A 24,644-nucleotide genomic window follows, 5' to 3' on the forward strand; every position below is an offset into this window, starting at 1 on the left:
TTCATTGTTTACACCGATGCCAGTAACATCGGCCTGGGTGCCATATTAGCACAACGGAGGGATTTAGGCAGAGAGGAGGTTATAGCCTATGCAAGCCGAACCTTAACTGGGGCCGAACTCAATTATACTGCAACGGAGAAAGAATGTCTTGCAGTGATCTGGGCCCTGGAAAAGTGGCAACATTACTTGGAGCACAAGCTTTTTACAGTTGTTACCGACCATGCTGCGCTGCAATGGGTCATGAACTCCACGAAAACCACCAGCCGCCTCATTCGTTGGGTTCTGCGATTGCAGAAATTCGATTTTGTTATTGAGTACCGAAAAGGGAAGCTGAATGTAGCTCCGGATGCTCTATCCAGATCTTCGGTTACCCCAGGATGTAACTTGTACACCAGCGGAAAAGAGCCAGCACTGCCTGTATCAGATGTTGTCCTGTGGGAAGAACAGCACCAAGACCCCGAAGTTACAAAATTATTGCAAGCAGTTGCAGATAATTGTGCCAGTCTGATTGACCAGTACGAAATAATTGAGGACAAATTGTATCACAAAACATACCTGACAAACAACCAACTGCATTACAGAATCTACATTCCCAGCAGTCTCAGATCCACCCTTCTCCAGTACTATCACTCCACTCCCATCTGTGGCCATGGAGGAATCTACAAGACCTATAAGCGACTTCAGGAAGTAGCATTTTGGCCAGGCATGTGGTCAGCGGTGAAACAGCATGTGAGGACCTGTGTTAAATGTCAAACTCTGAAAAGTGATAACCGGAAGCCTGCTGGAAAACTACAGCAAATCACAACAAGCCGCCCAAACCAAATGCTGGGAGTCGACCTCATGGGTCCGTTGCCACGTAGCACAAATCAAAATGAATACCTGCTGGTCTTTGTTGATTATTATTCTCAATGGGTTGAGTTGTTCCACATTCGGAGTGCCACAGCAAAGAATGTTGCCTCCATCTTCAGAAAAGACATCCTGACACGGTGGGGCGTACCAGACTTCATTCTCTCAGATAGAGGCGCTCAGTTTGTTTCATCTGTTTTCAGAGAGTTATATGAGAACTGGAGTGTTATTCCCAAATTAACTACAGCCTATCATCCCCAAACCAACATGACTGAAAGAGTTAATCGAAATCTCAAGAGCATGATGGCAGCCTATGTGGACGACAACCATCAGAGGTGGGACCAGTTCTTACCAGAATTCAGATTCGCCCTTAATTCAGCCGTTCAAGAGACCACTGGATTAACCCCAGCAGAACTCCAGCTGGGTAGGAAACTCCAAAGTCCAATGGACAAAATACTCTCTGGGCCTAATCTAACCCCAGACGCTGCCTCGTATGATGTAGTGCATCATCTTCATCATCTGCAAACTCAAGCCAAAGAAAACAGCAAGAAAACCAAAATGAGACAACTGAGGAACTATAACAAGAATAGGAGAGATGTAACATTCAAAAGCAAGGATCGAGTATGGTTGCGTAACTTTTCACAGTCTAATGCACAGCATAAATTTAGCGCAAAACTAGCCCAAAAATGGAAAGGTCCTTACCGCATTATCAAGCAGCTGGGTCCGTTGAACTTTCAAATAGCCCTTGAAGACACTGGAGAAGATGTACGTACAGCTCATGTTTGCAACATAAAAATGTGTTATCCAACGGCTGCGGAATTGGAGATACAAGAAAAGTAAAAACTCCTGGATATATTTCAAGAATCCTCTGATGACGAAGATTTTCTAGGATTTTAATCTGCATTTTCTCTCTTCTAAACAACCATAGGTTGTTTTCTTCTAGGGGGGGGAGAGTGTGGCAAACAAGAGAATCTGTCCCACAACATTGGGTACTTTCACTTTCATTTTAGCGTGTTTCTGGGTGGAGTATCAATTAACGACGGAAGGGAGTTGTATTTAAAGGGAGCGTGTCGTACCTGAATCAGAAGCGTAATCCGTTTGTTTGCACATGATGTTGCCAGTATGAGTGAGGATTTATGGTGGAAAGACGGCTGCGTGTCAATCAGCTGTTTCATGTGTATGTCTGGTGCGTGACTGAAACGTTGCACTTCCAGACCAACTGTCGTGAGCTGTCCTGAAGACAAGGCAAAAAAAAACGCTTATCCACCTATCTTGGAGTCTGTTGACCCGCGATACTCATTGGTGCCTTCAATACCTGCAAACGTGCAGTACCTCTGCGCCGCCATTACACGCACACACGCACGCACCCACTCGCATAGCTTTCATATTCGCACATTCTGTGTGCTTAGTGTTTCGTTTATAATTGTTGTTGCCCATTAAAATTATTGTTGCTGTTGATTTAATGTTGGTGATTTACCACGAACTTAATGAGATGTTTATCCAATGTTTTCTTTGTTCTCTCTTTTCTTTTTTTATGGACATTTTTGTGAATGAATGTGGACATGAATCTGCGAACGTGGATTAGCGTGACGCGGTCGGTTTCCGGCACGGGGCTCGGATCTCGGATCTCGAAGACCAGAGACCGCTAGTGTGAACGTGTGAGCTTCATTTCTTATTTTGTTTTATTTTTTTGTCCATTTCGTTATCTGTGTGATTATGAATTTGAACATATGGAAGAATAAATATCCCTAATGAAATGACCTTTCTTCTGGGGTTATTACTATAATTTGTTGTATAACAGGTGGTTATCTTTTCTGCTATCCTGGGTTAAGTTAATTTTTGACAGGGTCAAACCTGTCTGGCGCCCGAAGGTTTTCTTTAAAATAATTTATTTAGGTTAGGGCGGCCACCACCGTTACAACAGAGCTAAATGAGGCAGGAAAACAGCGCTAAACAATAACAGTATATTACATATTATTCTGTGTTATTCACATAGGCACAGCACATATATTTCTTACCAATCTTTATCAGGGTATCCCCAAAACATGCATGCAAAATTATGGAGGGATATTGTGTCTTGAGACTGAAAGCTCAATAATACATTAATTCATCCTATTTACCCTTTGTCAACATGTTTAATGCTGAAACTCATGAATGAAACTGTTTCTACTTTCTACAAGTATGAATGAATTTTTAAGGTAATGATTAGCTTCCCTAACCTTACCTGTATCCTACCTCAATAACAAGATAAAACATGAACACGAGGACACTGTACCAAACATTTTCTTATGTAAGTAAAGACATATAGACGTAATAAAAGTCCTTATCTCTAGATGTATAATATTTACTTTACTGAATCATTAACCCATTCAGACCCTGCGTCCATTACAATGGACATCACATGTCAACCCCCCTTTTTTTTTACTTCTGGAGCATTTCACCTAGTTTAAAGCCTGCAGTCCATTAGATTGGACGCTTGTCATCCAATCAAATGGTAGTAAAGCTTTGCATGTAGTAATTATAGAAAAAAACACTACTTTGAAGAGAAGCATGTCAGCACTTCACTCCAAACACATGTCGTGGAAATTGTAAACTGTATATTAAACTAACCATGTTTATAACATCTAACCTTATTTAACATCTAACATTGGAACAGGATGTACTGTACGAAACCAATGGAAAACTTGTGTCTTTGACCGTGTGTGTATGTATGTAAAAATAACACCGTTTTGGGAAATGAAACTAGACAGTCTGTTAGAATCTTGTGATTACAGATGAAGTCACCGCAAGATCAGAGTTTGCTTTACCTAGTAACATAGGGGTTTGCATATGAAGAACCAATCAAATAGGGGGGAAATTATGTAATGCAGCCTGACATTATGTCATACCTCTATACTATAAAAACTGTTGTATATGTGTTTTACGGTGGGATGTCTCAATGGAATTTGTCTGAGATCCTCCGGCCTTGATTCTTCTTGGGAGTGTTCTCTGAGAACTGCTCGAAGACTCTCCCGGCCGTTATTAAAGCATTTAGAGGACATTTGCTGAAAGTCTGTCTGTTCATTTCTGCTGCGCAGCAGGTCAGTTTAGGGAATCAAGTAAGTTAGAGTAAGAAACTCGGCCAGATGTCGACTGAAGACGCAAGAGCTGGAGTATAAAGGTTATTAAGTGTCGATTGTAGACGCTCTGTTTCGATGAGTAGACGCAACAGTTTTATTATTTATTAAGTGTCGATTAGTAGACGCTCTGTGTCGACAGTAGACGCAACAGTTTTATTTTAGATAGTCAGGATAGAGGAAATTCCTTTATACACTGAAGCAAGCAACATTTTCTGTGGTTTTATTTACATTTTTTGATATGTTTGTCAGTATTTCATAGTTTGTATGTAAAATAGAAAGATTGAACTTATTAATTAAAGTTAAAAATCGATTGTAGAATTTCACATTTTAAATCAGGATTTTTTCAAATGTGTCTGTCCATTAGAATGGACAGTGGGTTCAAAAGCCTGTTACTGAAATCACATTCCAGTAATTGAAGTCCAGTAATGCTGATTGAAATTTCTTATATAAAAATCTATATCACAGTACCGATACATTTTTTTTTTTTACTTTTTCATATGCAGAATATATAGTTCTTGAAGTGCTTGAACATATAGCTGATGGAAGTATCTCAGATGTTGACTTTATGTGGAGTGATGATGAGGAAGATGGAGATGTAAGAAAAATATCCGTATTTAAAACTTTATAAAGTAAAATGACTAGCTTCCGGCCAAACGAAACATAGGATTTGACATAAATCGAAAGCGTAACTTGAAAATGAATTATTTTTTCTTACACGAACGCATCGCTTCGCTTCAGAAGGCCTTTATTTACCCCCAAGAGCCATGGAGCACTTTTATCATGGATGGATGCACTTTTATGGACTTTCAAAACAGAAACAACCATTCACTGCCATTATAAAGCTTGGAAGCCAGGACATTTTTTAATATAACTACAATTGTATTCGTCTGAAAGAAGAACGATGTCATATACACCTAGAATGACTTGAGGGTGAGTAAATCATGGGCCAATTTAAATTTTTTTCAAAAATTATATTTGTCATCACTTACTCATCCTCATGTTGTTCCAAATCTGTATGAGTTTCTTTATTCTGCTGAACACAAAAGAAGATATTTTGAAGAATGTCGGTAACTAGACAGTTGACAGTATAGCCATTGATTTCCATATTTTTTCCTACTATAGCCTATATTTCCTAATAACTACATATTATATTATTGTGATATAATATTATCATTATTAGTAATTATTTTGAAAATTATAATAACATTTATCAGTAATTTCTCAATATAGATATTACAACACCGTATAATTAATTACAGCAAAAGCAGATCAAATTACAAAATACAGTACAAATACAGTAAAGTACTATTTGGTAGTTTACAGTACTGATCTTGTGTACTGTAAAGTGAATTACAGTACAGTTACTGGAAATCGAAATACATGCATCATGCATGGCAACCGTGCTGCCAGTAATGTACTGTAGAAATACAAGAAAATCGCTAACAGAGAAATTGTTTCAAGGATGCACACAGGAAATTACTCTAACGTGAATTCGTTGATTGATTCCTAGGTTTATTTTGTTATGAATAAACAAATGTGCGATCTATAAAGCAAAAACCTTACAATTAAAGTTGAAATGTTGTAATGTTCAAGTTTTTGATCTAAAAAAGAAAGATTCGCAAAGAAAATGACTCTAACATGACCATATTGATTGATTCTAAGATATTTAGTTTATTACAAACAATGTGCAATCTGTAAAACAAAAACCTCAAAATTAAAGTTGAAATGGTATACTGTTGAAAAGTTTTTGACCTTGAGAAAAAGCTTTAAGTATATACTAACAATTTTTATGTTTATTATTTAATTTTATGTTGGTACATTTTTGTGAAGTACACCTGTTTTGACGTAACGTCCATTGAAATGGACAAAAAAAATTACAATTAAAGCAAAACATTTTTTTTTTTTTTTTTTTTGGTCTCATTTATAGAAGCCTCATGAGCTGGGAAAATGTACTTTTATATTTTTCAGAAACCTAAAACATAATTCAGGTCTGAACGGGTTAAGCATCAGCATTTGACAAATATCACTATAAATTGTAGTTATTTTGTTTTCGTTATTTTCGTTTGTGCTCGATTTGTGCTGTTTTGTGTCGTTGAAAGAAACATTGCAACTACGATCCCCTCTTAAACATAAAAAAAGATACTTTTTAAGAACAGTTACATAACTGTCCACCCCATGGTCCAAATCGTTGCAAAACTGTGCCGCTCGTTTGTGCTCGATTTGTGCCGGTTTGTGCCGTTACGATGGACATTGTATCTTTTTCCCCTCCTTAGAAATAACACATTGGATTCGGGACAGTGACGTCACACTCCACCCCATGCCATCCAAATCGCCCCAAACCGGTGCTTTTTGTTTGTGCTCGATTTGTGCTTTTTTGTGCCGTAGAAATAACCATCATAAATTATTCCATTCTTTAGACATCACAAAATCTTTGGAGGAGTAGTGACGTCACGCAAGCAAGCCGCGCTCTCCATCCATCTCGTCTACAAACCTGTCCCGTTCGTTTGTGCTCGCACAGGGCCGCAGCTGTCAGTGTTCTTTTGTTTAGATATGGGAATGTTTTATTTTAGATTTGTGCTAGATATTGACATTTGGTTTTTATATAATCACCAATGCACTATGATATGTAATGTACTGCCACTACTGTGGCTGTAAGCTACGTGTGACTGATGCTTAATTTTGTATTAAAATGAAATAAAATAACCAATAAAAAAAAAATTATTTTAAAAATTGTGTAGTGTCTTAAGTTTTCTGAATACTTTTAACAGCTTAAAGTCATTTAAAGTCTTTCTGCCCCCTTAAAAACATTTGTTTACCCTAAGCACTGCATAGTGGGAAAACAAAACAGGAAAGGGCATCTGGCTGTGAAAAAGGTAAGCATGTGCTCTGAGATAAAATACTAAAAAAAGTACTAAAATCATGTGTGCAGGTCAATACAATTTACAGGATAATTTTAACAAATAATAAATTGATAGACTTATAAAAACTTTTTATTCATTTTGGGCATTTAGGTAAATGTATCATGTCCAAATGATCATCCATTGGTCATTAACCCTTGTGTGGTGTTCATATTTTTGTTACTCAGCCAGTGTTCGTGGGTCTGGTGGACCCGCTGCATTTTTGGGTTTTTAATTCAACACAATCAAAAATGTTATGTTAAAATACTCAACAGATGTTTACTTCATCCCAATTACAAGCAATATAAACAGCATATATGGTCTATATGGTCAGCATATATTTTCTCTTTACCTTTGTTAGATCACATTTAAGAATTGCAACCTCGTGTGGGAATGGCAGGAGTAGAAGCACAAAACTCACTCTTGCACTCTTTCACACTTAAACACAATCTCTCTCTCACACGCACACACACACACACACATGCAGACACATACACACACCCACAACACACACACACAGACACACACAAAACACACACACCCACCCACACACACACACACACACACACACTCACTTGGATATGTGGTGTACGGTCACTCTCCATAGGCATAATGGTTTTTCTAATGTACAAACTGTATAATATATCCCCTACACTAACCCTACCACTAAACCTACCAATCACAGAAAACTTTTGGCATTTTTTGAATTTCAAAAAACACCATTTAGTATGTTTTAGTATGAGGACACAGATGTCGTCATAAACCATGTTTAAGTTGTAATACCCATGTCATTATACACATTTGTGTCCTCAAAAACCATATAAAAGAACATACACACACTAACAGCAGGCCCTGACAGGAGGAGGACAAAGGTACACAGGACCTACAATTTCCACACTTTTATTAGCCCCGGGTCCAGTGGACCCGAACATCCTGTGTGTAATATAAATGTGTAGGGGGGGTGTACAGTGTGTTTTCATTAAAAATGTGTTGTGATATATATTCCTCACAGAAAATGAGCCAAGGCCAATGAGTCTCAGTTTGAAAAAATAATTAATTGTATCATTTTTCTTTTGATAAAAAATGAAAACGGGTCCAACAGACCCGAATACCATACAAGGGTTAATAAGAGTAGACCTATGACATTCTTATGCCATGCCATAAAATACATTAAGTTATTAGTTTTGTACAGCAATGTACATTTCATGGCAAAAAGCTTGATTTTATGCAGAGGAAATGACAGAAAGCAATATAAAAGTGGAATATGTGTTCCATTTAATCCTCTGAAGTCATATAATTAACTTTACAATGTGAACAGACTAAAATTGAACTAATTCACAGAAAAGATCGTCACCCATCCTGTACTGGGCAAGTTCAGTTATTACTACTTTTCTTATAACTGGAAAATGTGTTGTCTTTTCGAGCTCTTTTGTAATGAATTTGTTGATTTAGTTCACAAAAGGATTCTTAGTAAATCTTAATCTGACTGATATATATATTTTTTTTTTTCTGAACTCATTGACTTGCTGATCCATATCACTGGAATGAAAGATTAACAGAAAACAATGACTTTGAGATGAGATTTTTACTGAAATATTGAAAATTCAGTCTGTTCTTTTAAGCCACCAAATGACGGATTCTCTAGTCATAAAAAAGTAGCAATATCTAGACACGGCCAATATAGGATGGATGACCAGATTTTCTGAGGTAAATCTAATTGAATGACCACAGAACAATTGGACTATAGTCTGCACATGCTTTTATTTCAGCCATCATTTACTTGAACTGATTTGGAAAAAAATATGCAGTTTAAGTGAATGGCAACTAAGTATATCACTCCCTATCATTTTGCCCAACATCTCGATTCCATGGAAGAAAGTATGACCATGGAAGAAAGATACATATACATGTATATGTGTGTATATATATATATATATATATGTGTGTGTGTGTGTGTATTATATATATATATATATATATATATATATATATATATATATATATATATATATATATATATATATTGTAATGGAAATTTTACATTTAGATGTGTTCTTTTACTTTTAGGTGTGTGCAACTTGTGTTAACGTTGAACATTTATTTTTACTCATAAGCATTTAAAGAAATATAATCATATAAGCTTGCAGGAACAAAATGTTCTGGGTAGCAAAGAGACTATGAGTACTCAAAGTGACCTATTGTATACTTTTAAGTGTGAAAAGTATGTGTGCAGCTTTGATGAAAATAGAGATAGGCAAAAGGTGTGAATGAGAGCAGCAGCTAATAACAGGAAACTTTTGCAGACATGGTATTGCTTTGTCTAGATAGAATTTATGTTAGACAAGAGATCAAAGACGTGTTGCCTTTTAAGGTAAACCAAGGCGATCTTTTGAGACAGACCAGGATGTGTTAAGGGTATATAAGCTGGGCAAAAAGGAGAAGTCAGCGCCCTTCCATATCAGACTCTGACTGATGTGTGAACTGCCTTTCTTGCAAGAAATAAAGATCTTTATAACTTTTGAAATTTCCAGCTGTCTTCCAATTATTATTTAAAGTTGTCAAAGAATTTCCACGACAATATATATACACACACACACACACACACACACACACACACACACACAAACCGTGGTATGAATAAGCATGTAACCTGTTGGTAACAAGTTAGTTAATTTGGCCCAACTACTTTATTAAAAATTACATTAAAAATAATTCCTGTTTTGATCAGATGCCTAGGAAACCAGCCTGTGGACGTGATGACATCATCAAAGTCATCAGTGCTGCAAAGGAACAGATTATTACAGGGACAAACATAGCAGTTCCTACAGAAAAGGTGTGGGCAGATTTAAGCAAACAACTAAATAACAAAGTTTCACCAAAGAACCTTTATACTATTGTCAAGACAAACAGGCACAATATATGGCAAATCCTTGAGCTCAGCAAAATCGACACAGATATCCAAGATCAAGGTCCAAACAGTGACAGCTCACAAGAAAGCTCAGCTGATTTTCATTCAGTAGTGTCAAAGGCAGACACAAATCAGCAAAGTCAATGCTACGACATTAAATTTGAGATCAGTCTCTCTCATCAGAAATGGGTAGAAATCTGGCCTGAAAAGGTTGATTACAATGACAAATCACTCAACACATGTAAAAGAGAATACACCATCCTGAAACGTGGTGCATGGACACACGTCCTGTATGAGGAGATATGGAAAAATATCAAGACCTCATGCACTCTTAGATTCAGGATTTTTCCAAATGTTGCATCTCACTACATAGACATAATTGGGCACTGCACAGAGTGTGACGCACAATTGTCTATAACAGCAGAGAACATGCCAGTGGATAATGAACCAGTTGTGCTTCAATGCATAATCCGCAATGTTGATGACAGTCTCCATACTGGCAAAGCAAAACGGAAGTTATCAGGGGATCTGAGAACACGTGTGTCTAAAGAACTCTGGGAAGGCCGAAAACCAGCACATGTATGGCGAGCAGCCGAGGCTTACAAAATGATGGATGTTGGTGACCCAGAGCCAAGCCACCTGCCAAATCTGGCAACATTAAGAAAAGCCAAACAAGAGATGGGTGACAAAGAGCTCGGAGACAAAGACCCAATCATGTCATTGCATCTACTAAAATACAGTGTACCCCACAATGGAAGTATTCATGACATAGGCCTTGATAAGTTTTTTTGCCATTACTGGACCCCATCTCAGCTGCAAGTGTATCAAATGAAATCCAAGTACTCTGGCTCATTTGTGAGTTTTGATGCAACAGGTACAGTTGTGAAAAGACTGAGAAGACCCTGTGGCAATTCTGGACATGTCTTCCTGTATCAAGGAGTTTTGTGTTCACAGGGAAGGGACAAGGAAGCCCGAAGACTCAAAGCCACCACCTTGCTTCATCAGAGTAGATGTTGCACACTGCATCAAGCTCATTAGCCGGTGGGAATGCCTTAGACAAAGAGGAAACAGAGTTAGAGAATTCTATCTACGAGCCATGGCACAACTTTTACAGTCTGATACACTGGAAGATGCAAAGGAGCTCATTTACTCAATTGCAGTTGTTGCCTTCAGTGAATCAGAAGGAAACGATGACAAAGGTTTACCTGTTGTCTCGGAAACATGCAAAGCACAATTGAAGAGACGATTTGCAGAGGGGGTCTTGCCATGTGTCACTGAAGATGACCATTTAACAGAGGTGACCGGAGTCGAGGAGACACTCCACACAGATCTGAAACATGGGTTACAGAAATCTGTGAAGAAAGTAAGATGATTGCAGCACATCATGGTGACAGAGACAATCTTCATTTCCTTCCAGAGCTTGTCCCAAATATAATAAGAATGGCATGCTACCTACCTCTTTGGACAGCTGTGATGGTTCCACACTTTAAAAGCGTACACAACACAGCAAGCTCTGCAAATGTTGAGGCTGAATTTAAAACATAAAACATGGTCTTTTCAAACATGAAAGCCTCCCCATCCGAATTGACCGTTTTGTCACACGCCACCTTGAGTTTCTTGAGGGAAACATGAGGCTTTCCTCTGCACCGGTGAAGATAACAGAGCACATTAAGACAAAGAATCAGAAGACACAAACTGCCCATAGTGAGCAGGACACAGAGGTTAAGCAACAATCAGTGGAGGAAGACCCTGTTGAAAACTGGAAAGGCCTCGGTGTTCCTCCAAAAAAACGACTGTCCTACCTTACCCCTTGCTCTGAGTGGTTGCATGCAGACATAAACCTGAAAAGAAAAAAGACAAAAATTAATGTCTTGAAAAATGGCAACTACCAGGCTAAAAAGCCCATTGCGGTTGACAAAACGCTTGTAAGTGTAAGTAATACCTGTGCCTTTGATTCCTTTTGCCAGTGCCTTTGCTCTGCATTCTGTGACAGTGGATCATTCTGTCATTATCTCGACAAAGAGCACACAAAAACTGAAATGTTTGATTTGGTGAAGACCATAGTCACAAAAGGAGTTGGAAAAGATGCTTATGCAAAGAGGGCAAAAATGCTTTTGGATACATTTCAGTGTGTTCACCTAAAATCAGGTGTGAGGCAGGTCAATGCGGATTGCAATGTTGCTAACATTATCGCATCAACAATGAAACAAATGCCAAGTGCAACACTTACAGCTGTGCTCTTCTCCATACTGCAGCCGAAATACAAAATCTTCAAGGACCATCTATCTCCTACCGGTCAACGTAGATATTCTACAAACTGGTGGACTGAAAAGCCTCCAAGCAGCACTGGAAGATGGGCTACACCTCAACAGGTCCAAGTGTCTGAAGCCACTGAAATCACCCCGAGAGTGTCCAGATAACTGGAAAACTAAGGATGATCCATCAATGAAATTCCTCTGCAATGGCTCTGTCACACACAGATGCATACCTGGACAACTACTGTGTATTGAAACAAGTGTGGATACTAACCATCCACTGTCTGAAATCCCTGTCCACATGGAGCTGGACAATCAGCTGTTCACTTTGCGAGGGGTTGTTGCATTCATTTCAGGACCAACAAGGGAATCTCTTGGACATTACGTGGCTTACTGCAGAAAAAACTCTTTTGCCTGGGAGAAATATGATGACCTGTGTGAGCATGTCACAACAGCCTCAGCAAAAACCAAAATACAACCCCATGTCATGTTGTTCACAAAGGAGGACTAAACCTTTGATTAATGAATTTCTTGGACTGGTCTCTGCAGAAATTAGTTAATTTTCGTAATCAATAAGAGAATAGTCTATATTGTTTTTCTATTGTTGTTAATCTACATTATTCACTTTATGTCTTATTTTAACACTTCTCTTACATGAAGTCAACATTTTTTTGTAGTTATCTTATTTTATGGTTCTTTAACCTGTTAAGCTGCAACCCCACTTTATAAAAATCCCCAGAAATGACATACCCAAACTGAAACAGATACAGTTCATGATCCCTTTGCACTAAAAGCACAAGTATGATCTCATTTGAAAGCTGACACCTGGCAGTTTATTGTAAATGTAGAATTAATTATTGTCATAATGAAAAATATAGTTATAAATAGCTTCAAAATTTTGTAAAGTTATTAGAAATTTATTTTTATGAAACATTTTCATGAAAATAAAATTGAAGTTGGCACTGTAGCAATCTAGAAATGCACTGCAGCTAAAGCCACATGTCTGACCATGTTATATGTACAATATGAAGATGATAAGTCTAAAACTCTGTATTTAGTTCAATGTTTTTCAAGATCATGTCATGACTTTATTTTGATTAGACTCTAAAATGCAACTGATGTTTATTTTCATCTTCTTAAGTCATCTATTCAGTCTTTTGTCTCTATTGTTTTGTGGTGCCCACGAGCCCCATTCAGTCTCAGTCTCCCCATGCACACATTCACACCTCTCCAGCCTGGTTATGGCTCTAAATATGCATTTCTTTTGTCTGCATTATAGCTACTAACGACTGGCTATTCACAGGCTATTCATAGGGTTTCAATCCCTAAATTCTTTTATCAAAGTTCTCACTGTATCTAACTGTATAAAATGCCCTTCTGGAATAAAGAAACATTTCAGCAAGCATTCCTATTTAGAAACAAAATCATAAAAGATAACTTCTAGGTTGCAGGTGCACCTAGGCTAGCTAGCATGTTAGCTTAGCACACCATCAAAACACGACAATTTATGAGATTAAAACCATGTTTGTGCTAACGCAAGACGAGTGTTTTAAATAATCTTCTGTGATCTAATTTGGCTTCAGATAAAAAAATCAGACAGAAAATATACTATTGTATGGTGTTCTGCACAATGATAGTCTATATAGATTAGCATTACATTATAAATATAATCTATTATTATGAAAATACCTGGCATGGCTTGAAAAACACAGGTAACTCAAATATCATTGCAATCATGTTTATTATCTTCAAAACATCTTTATCTGCATGTTACAGCGCGATCTCTGTAGCTTTGTGTGTATCAGTGTCGTCCTGGAATGTCACATGATCATGGCTCTTCTTCATGTTCCATATATGGACTATTTTTGTGCATATAGCGCCCTCAGGCTATTGGTATGAATTGAAAACACAGCACATCTCAGTAAGAACCGCTCATAATGACATCGACGCATTTGGGTATAAATTCAATAAATATTATTCCTGTCTATAGAAATCTGATGTAAACCTATGAGAATATATCAATATTTCTCCAAATCTGCACATTTTTGAGCTAAAGCCCTGAGGGACGTTGTTTTGTGAATCGCTGTCATGACCATAGATATCATATATAAAGGCTAGATGTCTCGTGCGCACTGCTGGCCAATGGAGGTCGACGTCCGCACGTGGCGGCCATCTTGCCACAGTGTACTCGCTCACTACTTCAATGGTGCATGTACTTTTAAATAACCATAACTTGCTCATTTTTCTACCGATTTTCAAACGGTTTGGTTTGTTATAAACGTCAGAGATGTAGTTATGACACTGCATACATACACTGCATACATATGAAAAATTATAACATACATGTTCAAGCATTGGGAATTATAGCCACGTTAATAACGTTTGTAAGAAACCAAACCGTTTGTAAATCCGTCAAGATTTCAGCGAGATAAGAGGATTTGTGTGCGTGCTGATCATTCACCTTAATGCACAGAGCACTGTGACAAGATGGCCGAACGATGATGCCGGAAGTGACTGCGCCATAAGACATCTAGCGTTTATATATGATATCTATGGTCATGACGACAGCACGGGAGTTTTTTTATGAATGAAAGCGGCTGACGCGCATAATTCATATTAAAGGTATCGACTCATTTTTTTCATTTCATAACTCCTGACACAAATTAAGAAATAACTGTCGCTATAAGTTTTTCAGAATACAATGGTCAAATACTGAAACTTGAGTCTTATATCTTTTTAAAGGGGCATTCCACCCATTTGAACATTGTTTTTTATTTAAAGTGGGTCATATATGTAGTCGAAATGTAAAATAAATTTTGAATTTGGTGCCTTCGTGACCGAGGAAAGACAAAAAATAACTTCAGGACGCATTTGTATTAAAGACAACAACTCCCACAATGCACCACATTGCACAGCTCCGCAAGCCACTCCCACTAATCCAGAAAGCGCAAATCACTCTTCCGTCTACAAGGCTAGCTACCACGAGAGCTTGAAATTCATTTCACATTCACACAAAATGTCTAGTTAGTTGGCGAACTCATTAGTGCATTACTCCTCGTTTGTATTTCTTTCGAAAAGGTGAATTATTGCATGGTACCTGGATGTTCAGTCAGAACATATGCGGTGCGAAACTAGGATAGTTCTCAACACAAACGTCCGTGTCCTCGTCTGATTCAGAGATTTCGTCCAGGAGAAATTGTCATCGTTGAAATTCTTTGCCGCAGACGGACTCTGTCTCTGTGTTCGTAGCGGTTCGTAGTTGCATAGTGAGATCACCGGCGCCACCAGTCCGCCCTAACTCGAGCCAGTCCGGGCTCCTCGTCCGCGGCAGGCAGGTCTTCTGCCTCGGCTGCTCTTCGCTATAATGCGGCTTGTAAAGGTAGCCACAAATACCTGATTCAAGCATCAGACTTCCGAAATCCTCTTCTTCTATATCATATTGAGTACTCTCCTCCACTATTGTCATAACTGTACATCTGTCTCCACAGCGTCTGTTAGCTTAGCTTCAAACAAGATGGAGGATATTGCTTTCAGTTTCAGAGAGTAAAGTCCCACCCACTGATCTGTAATAGGTCTGTAGCGTGAGTGGGTCCCGCCCCCTGGGAAAGATGAGGAACTAGTGCTTGTAGTCTCAACAGAAATCCCCCCCTCTTACACGTCCTCCTACAATGACGTCAAATGACGATTTTTGCGTCATTGTAGGAGGAAGTGAAAAAGGTAAATAGTGGATTTCTCTCGTCTCAGGGGAAAATGAGAGAATGTTGCACGACCATTCAATAGTATGACTGGTTTTCTAACAATGAACCTCTTAATGCAAATGGGTGGAGTGTCCCTTAAATGATGTATAGTTTGTCAAGGTATAACATTAAATCTGATAGTAACTTTGAACTATATATATAAAAAAACGCTTCAGTGCGCCCGCGCACTGGCAACGGTTAACAGGTAAAAAAAAAAAAAAAGTAAATTCTCCACAGAAATTGCTTTGTTATTGTTACATTTATCTTTGCAATTAAAAGGAAACAAGTTTGGGATATGTTGTCTGTTCAGCTGAGAGAGACCGAGAGAGAGAAAAACTTTAACCAGGTGGTTAGCTGGTCTTAAAGGAACACTTCGACTTTTTGGGACTTTAGCTTATTCAACGTATCCCCCCGAGTTAGATAAATCCATACATACCTTTTTCATCTCCGTGCGTGCTTTAAGTCTGTTTGACGCACCCACCGCTAGCCTAGCTTAGCACAAAGACTGGATGTAAATGGCTACAGCTAGCATACTAATCCCAATAGGTGACAAAATAACGCCAACATTTTCCTATTTACATGTTGTGATTTGTATAGTCACAGTGTGTACAAATAACAAGGTCATATGAGACACAGCCATTTTTTAAACGTTTAAATACTGGGAACTATTTTCTCAGAAGGCGAAGCACTGCTACTTGGGCGGAGTGATTAGCGCAGCACCCGAGAAGCGCCGTTCCGTCAACAAAACCAGCGTGACTAACTAGCTAGTAGTGAACGTGATTCGTGATCATGGCTGACTTCGAGGAATTGTCAGAGGATTTTTATTTGGTATCAAACCAAGATCCAGAACCATATCGTTTTGAGCCAGAATACACAGACGAGGAGTTACAAACTTTGGAAGCTGATAGACAAGATGCCGAACAGACTGAGGTCGAGGGGAGAATCAGAACGGGAGTAGCCTACTATTTCACAAACAAGGTCACTGTTTCTCAAAAATTAAAACTGCCCATACCCCCCTCCAATTCATTAGCAAGTTGAAGGCTACAGTCCTGAAAGTACCCTTAGCGCCGCTTATTTGTTACTGGGGCGATAGAGCGCGTTTGTGACAACACAACACTAACATTACAGGGGATACATGGAGCCCGGGAACAACTGTAATAGTAGTGAGCACCCTATTCATGTAATGGTGTCACTAAGGTTACACTAGCTAATGGCACTGTAACAGTAGGCTAACGTTGGTCATCTAAAAACATAACGGAACACTTACTGCAGCCGCAGGTGATCCGCTTTGCCCTGTCTTTACTATCGATGGGATGGCCGTATCCTTCAGCATACGTTTCATGGTCCCTGTGGCAAATTCCATTTTTTCAAAATAGTCGTCCTCAGTAAATGTTCTGAGCAAACGCGATAGTTCTTGATGATGTCTACAGGTGTGTTTGGATCTATATCCAGAGCAAGTAACGTTAGCCATTGATTCATCAGGTCAGCGTTTTTGGTTGGAATTATGGTATTACCTGGTCTCCCCTGTTTATTGTCGCAGCTCTTTACAATACAGCGAACACCCATGATTGTAAACTTTGCATTTACTATCTAGTAATTGCTGACTCTATTACTCCAACTCTGAGCGAACTCTCTGCTCCTCACCACGGCGCTTCTCGGGTGCTGCGCTAATCACTCCGCCCAAGTAGCAGTGCTTCGCCTTCTGAGAAAATAGTTCCCAGTATTTAAACATTTAAAAAATGGCTGTGTCTCATATGACCTTGTTATTTGTACACACTGTGACTATACAAATCACAACATGTAAATAGGAAAAGGTTGGCGTTATTTTGTCACTTATTGGGATTAGTATGCTAGCTGTAGCCATTTACATCCAGTCTTTGTGCTAAGCTAGGCTAGCGGTGGGTGCGTCAAACAGACTTAAAGCATGCACGGAGATGAAAAAGGTATGTATGGACTTATCTAACTCACATCTGACACGCGTGAACTGATGCCAAATATCGCGATGTGTTCGGAACGAGACTTCTTCAGCGCGATTTCCTACTGATAAAATATCATTTTAAAAATATCAATAAACAGCAAAGCAATCCAGATTTCCTGGCAAAAAGACAGAAATAATAACATTAAAAAATACATAAACCATGATAAGATAAGATCTCGTGAATAAATGTTGATTAAACAGCTTCTCTGCTGCAGCCGACAGGCAGAAAGAATCGTGCTGTGATCACGAAAGACGCTTCCCATTGAAAATACATTACATGCTGGTATTGCTGCTCCCTGGTATTACGAAAATAACGAAATAAACGTGTCCGTGACACGAATCAATAGATTAAATTATGTGACCATATCACGAAATGACGTGAGGCGAATTGCGTTGGAGTTATCCGTAGTCTCACCACAGACTCACTCCGTGCTCCTATCACAGATTTTAGTTCTGACTATAGCCAAGCGAGCAATAGGTGTAAAACGCCATCAAGCTGGATTTTATGATGACAGGACGAGACAAAATGTCAAGTTAATTACTTGCCATTGCAACACAGTCGACATAAAGCTTATAAGTTCCTAAACAAGCCAGCAACAACGTCCATGAGTGAGGTCCGTGGTGCCATCACGGGACTTTGGTTAGGCTAACTGAAACAAACTGAAATTTTATGATGGCAGGACAATGCAATAGCTACAATAACAGTCAGGTTAACGTCATTATGGCATTTAATGTTGGAAAAGAAACAAATACTTTAAATGTTGCGTTTCCAAATGAGAAAGCACGTCCGTTGAGGGAGTTCTGTATTCCCGTCACTGAAATGGGTATCCGTGTGTGGTGTGGACCACATAGGTCAGTGTCATTGACTTGCGTTGGAGTTATATCCGTGGCCGCATCACGGAATTTGGGGCGATTCCGTGATGGCTGCACGGATTTTGAGTTAAGGGCCCGTGGACATTTCACGGAATCCTGTGAGACCAGGTTGGACGCTAACCAACAGCTAAAACAGGACAAAGAGAGAATGAGAAATACTGGGATGTGTAAGTAATGGGTAAGTAAGAGGAAGAGGACCAGAAAGCGGTGAAGCTCCTAGATCACTTGTAATTTTCCACAGCTCATGTGGTCTGGAATGGATTATTTTATTTTATTTATTTTTTTTTTATTTATTTTTTTTGTCTACTGAAATGTTTTGGAAAGGTATGTTTTGCAGCATTTCGTCAGCAGAACGTAACAAAACACATTAAATAACAGTACAACCCACTGAAGAGATGTATATCTATCTCTCACAGCCTCGCTATAATTCCTGTTAAAAATCAATTAAGAGGACACTCTTTATATTTTGCCTGTTTCACAAACCAGAACCATGGAAATACCATTAGTTGGCTGGACATGATAGAATGGAAATACTCTGGGGAAAAAAAGAAAGTTTTTCCTATCTGTCTTGTTGTCCAGTAAAAAATATTGACGATGCACCGATATTAAATTCTGGCTGATAGTGGTGAGCTGATAGTTATGGTTACGAACGATTAATGTTGATAATTAATACATGCCTGATATTAAAAACTATACTATTTTGTACAGATAATTAAAATCTAAAATTAATAGTTTTAAATGCTACAGGTGAATTCACTGTGAGATATTACATTTAGCAGTGTTATCAAATTTGTGTTTTAAAAAATTTACTTTAAAGGTGCAGTGTGTAATTTTTAGCGGCATCTAGTGGTGATGTTACTATTGCAACCAACAGAAGTTACGGTGGCCGACAGGAAAAGATGTCGTCGTCTGAGACTGCAGAGAGCAGTCAGTTCAGCAATGAGGTTTCTTTACAAAGATAAATTAAGAAATTATGTTTACTTTATTATTCAGTAAAACAATATGTTATTGTTAATATTATTGTTACTTGTTCATCATTGTGTCAGTGTTTTATCCGCTGACTTTAAGGTACAATATGTACGAATTTTGTGGAACAAATATATCCAAAAATCACTTGCACAGTGTGATATATTTCCTGCACTTGTGTACTTACAAATCCCAAAAGTTCCCAAAGATTTTTAATTTCAGAGAAATTCCCATTTTAAATAATGGCTCGTCCCTGGTCATTGTCACCTGTCAATGACCTAATATCCACGTTATCCCTGGTTTACGCTTGCTCTGCCATAGTAACCATGGTGACAGACGTGGACAACTGCGTTACATCTAACAGCACGCTCACGCTCACAAACATTATGCGTTTTCAAGATGCCGAGAGCTCCACGTCCGCGACTAACTTTGACTTGACAGAGACGCCGCTCTTGTATGTACTTTATTAAACAGGTGAGCAAATGTACTATATAAACTAATCAATGTTATATAGCTCAACGTGATGAAATGTTGGAATGATCAATGTTATGATCTATATGTTATTCTAATGTTGATCTAGCTTACTGCTAGTCTCATACAGCCAACAAACTCGGACGGGACTAGTTTAACATGGAGAGGTGGGGTAAAGTAATAATTACCAGAGCTTCTCAGTGATTTTAGTCCCGTCCAAATGTGGATTGTCAGTAATCATTACAGATAACATCAGTAAAGATTACTACGATAATCCCGTGTGAATAGAACTGCTGTAAATATGTATGTAAATATTCTGTCATTTCCTGTTTAAAAGTAGTTTTCCGCATTTTTTCAAGTATGGAGGTGCTTGAAAAAGCATTCAGTTGCGTTCTAGACGGTGGGAAAAATCTGGGGCAAAACTCAAGTGTTTTCCACACACCATTCAGATCAAAAAGAAGGTCCAACGCACTTTTAGAGGGAACAAAACTTCTTTTAACATTAGATAAGTGCCTATTACCAACATATACAATCTGGATTTATTTAATACATCCGACTGGACCTAACTGTTTTATATATACAAAGGTTATATATATATATATATATATATATATATATATATAATATATATATATATATATACACACACTCACCTAAAGGATTATTAGGAACACCTGTTCAATTTCTCATTAATGCAATTATCTAATCAACCAATCACATGGCAGTTGCTTCAATGCATTTAGGGGTGTGGTCCTGGTCAAGACAATCTCCTGAACTCCAAACTGAATGTCAGAATGGGAAAGAAAGGTGATTTAAGCAATTTTGAGCGTGGCATAGTTGTTGGTGCCAGACGGGCCGGTCTGAGTATTTCACAATCTGCTCAGTTACTGGGATTTTCACGCACAACCATTTCTAGGGTTTACAAAGAATGGTGTGAAAAGGGAAAAACATCCAGTATGCGGCAGTCCTGTGGGCGAAAATGCCTTGTTGATGCTAGAGGTCAGAGGAGAATGGGCCGACTGATTCAAGCTGATAGAAGAGCAACCTGCAACTATGCAGCAAAGCATTTGTGAAGCCACAACACGCACAACCTTGAGGCGGATGGGCTACAACAGCAGAAGACCCCACTGGGTACCACTCATCTCCACTACAAATAGGAAAAAGAGGCTACAATTTGCACGAGCTCACCAAAATTGGACAGTTGAAGACTGGAAAAATGTTGCCTGGTCTGATGAGTCTCGATTTCTGTTGAGACATTCAGATGGTAATTTGGCGTAAACAGAATGAGAACATGGATCCATCATGCCTTGTTACCACTGTGCAGGCTGGTGGTGGTGGTGTAATGGTGTGGGGGATGTTTTCTTGGCACACTTTAGGCCCCTTAGTGCCAATTGGGCATCGTTTAAATGCCACGGACTACCTGAGCATTGTTTCTGACCATGTCCATCCCTTTATGACCACCATGTACCCATCCTCTGATGGCTACTTCCAGCAGGATAATGCACCATGTCACAAAGCTCGAATCATTTCAAATTGGTTTCTTGAACATGACAATGAGTTCACTGTACTAAAATGGCCCCCACAGTCACCAGATCTCAACCCAAAAGAGCATCTTTGGGATGTGGTGGAACGGGAGCTTCGTGCCCTGGATGTCACTGCATGAAAATTGGGATTTCCGACCCCGTAAACGGCCGCAAATCTCCCTAATTTTCGGCAGTTAACGACAATTTACAGCCTGTGAACGTCGCGTTCGTCTGTGCCGAATATTGCCGGAAACGAACCATGACGTATGCAGAGCGCTCGCGCCGGAGGTGTGAATGGCTCTAATTACCATATGAATAGCAGCTCCCGCCAGAGAAAGGCTTGAATTTCCTCACTCACTATTGGTTGAACCCACGTGGTTTAAACAAGAAAAATCACTCGTGATTGGTTGGCAGATCTGTTACTATTGGTCACCCTCGCTCATTAAAAATTCAAAAAAATATAATATTCATATAAATAATATATAAATTATTTTTTTATATTCATAATATGCTATTCTGTGGTATATTCATGTCATTGTTAACCTATGGACTACACTATTATTACCATCAAGGACATGAATTTATAAAGGAATGGAAAATTTGCCAGGGACATGCTGTTTATTCAAAGAAAGAGCTTTATTAGCACAGACACAAAACAATATACACCTATGTACAAAGCATAGATCATCTGCACACACAACAAATTGGAAGCTCAGTGTCTGTTTTCATCTTCGGAGCTGTAGTAGGTGACTAGCGGCGTTCTCTCTGAATTCGATCCACTTTGAAAACGTCTGTGGTGCGTTGCCCTGTATTTAGGAGTCGCCTCTAATCTCGACTGCAGCGTAGCACAGAGCTCTGTGAGCTCCTGGCTGGTGGTTGACCTTCATCGGACATCAGATCTATGGTGGCGCACTTCCAAATGCCCACGTCATCCTCACCTAGCACACCGTCTCGCTTCTAGCAGCTGTAAAAACAACCAATACAGACATCAGTACTGTGATGCACTGTGTATGGACACAAAACATCTATTAATGCACGTGAAAAATAGTCACATTGACTAAAAATCTTATCATCTTTCTTCTCGCTCGACTCCGAGCTGAACTCTTCACAGCTTCGGCCTGCAATGCCAGATCTGGTTGTTTGTACCTGAAGCTCCTGCGTACTGTCTCGTAGTATGTCTTACAGGCAGCTGGAAAACAATTAAATGAGAGTAATATATGAATAAAAACAACGCAAGTCACAGTAAAATGAAACAAGGAGAAAATAGTAAAAGTTACTTACACACAATGTTGTCATGATCAGCATCATGAAAATCTGAACTTGCAGACATAGCTCTGAGTAAATGTGAGGTTACGCCCTCGTTATGAGGCGAGGTTACTCTATGGAAACAAAATGTATGATTAAGATCGTAAACTATAACGGATCTATTTTCTTATACAAGAGAATGAAAGCATATTCTTTGAATCTTACCTTTAAAATGTTTGTAAGTTTTTATGAAAGTAAAAAAATAAAAGAATGTAAGAATCTTTTTTTTTTTTTTTTTTTACCTTGCTCCAGTTCGTAGCGCCCACAATTTGTCTCAGAGTTGTGAAGATGGCATACTGCTTCCTGTAAATTACAGGATTATTTACAATTATTAAACAAATAATAGCCATCAATCCCATGACCTCTTGCTTTATGATGAAATCATGAAAAACTCTTACATTTCACAAGGCCTGACAAAATACAGCTGCAGGTAACTAGCGGCATTCTGTCTGAATTCGGTCCATTTTGCAGACGTCTGTGGTGCGTTGCCCTGTACTTTGGAGTCGACTCTAATCTCGACTGCAGCGTAGCACAGAGCTCGGTGAGCTCCTGGCTGCGACAGGACGGAGGTCGCACAATCCATCCAGACACCCCGCCGACGATGCCGTCTTCCTCATCAGACATCAGGTCTATGGAAGCACACTTCCGAAGGCCCACCTCATCCTCAGCTAGCACACTGTCTCGCTTCTAGCAGCTGTTAAAACCAATAAAGACAATCAATACTGCGCAATGCACTGCGTATGGACAACACACATCTATTAATGCACCTGAAAAATAGTCACATTGACCAAAAACGAATCTAATCTAATAAATCTTACCGTCTTTCTTCTCGCTCGACTCCGAGCTGAATTCACCACAGCTTCCGCCTGCAATGCAAGATCTGGTTGTTTGTACCTGAAGCTCCTGCGCACTGTCGCGTAATATGTCTTAAAGGCAGCTGGAAAACAATTAATTGAGAGTGATATTAATAAGAACAACATAAGTCACAGTAAAATTAAACAAAGGAGAAAAAATGCAACCGGGTGAAATTGCAGAAATACACAGCGGAAGCAAACTATGCTTTTTGAAATTGGGGTTTTATTCTGACTGCTGTTTAAAATAAGTGACAGCGGTCAATGGAAGCACAATTAAACAGATAAAAGTCTGATTAAGAAAAAAGTTTGCCTTGTTCGAAGAGATTTCACAAGAAAAAAAAAAAATTCACTAGTTAAAAAAATAAAAATAAAATAAAAAAAATTGTAGAAACAGTTTACAGTAAATTTGAAGATGACAATCAAATGTCACAAAAAGCTTAACCAGTGGATCAATGCCCAAATCCACAGAATACTTAACTCAATTCAAACTGAAATGCAGTGTAATACACTGCAACTGGTCAGATTTAAATTGATTTCTCCAAACTAAAATATGTTAGGCTACAATTAAATACGATAACACAAACTGGAATTTTCCCCACAGTCATGTACAGAGGGAAAATGCTTTATTTTGAGGTCAATAACAGATTTTTACACCATTTAAAATACAATAATGTATACATAACTATCAAATATATTATGTAAATGATATATATAAAAAAAAATGCAGAATACATATTATAAAATTTATAATGAAAGTAGTGGTCCCCTGGAGTTGTGTCACTGGTGTTACTGTTAAACAAAAATCTCTTATTTTGAAATAAAAATCACACTGCTATAGCTTATGTTTGTATGCAGGCCTACGGAATTTATATTCACAATACTTAATAACTAATATTATTTTATTGCATTTAT

General features: G+C 38.6%; 1 long non-coding RNA gene across 1 annotated transcript; it reads right to left on the reverse strand.

Annotated features, from left to right (window-relative positions):
* Positions 1-22,651: 22,651 nt before the first annotated feature.
* On the reverse strand, positions 22,652-24,071 carry LOC311295332. Its single transcript, XR_014628305.1, has 4 exons — positions 23,697-24,071; positions 23,277-23,572; positions 23,121-23,181; positions 22,652-22,952 (listed from the first exon to the last, which is right to left on the reverse strand). It is a non-coding gene; the product is annotated as an uncharacterized lncRNA (long non-coding RNA).
* Positions 24,072-24,644: the final 573 nt, after the last annotated feature.

This window comes from Rutilus rutilus (assembly GCF_951802725.1).
Source record: "Rutilus rutilus genome assembly, chromosome: 8".
NCBI lineage: Eukaryota > Metazoa > Chordata > Actinopteri > Cypriniformes > Leuciscidae > Rutilus > Rutilus rutilus.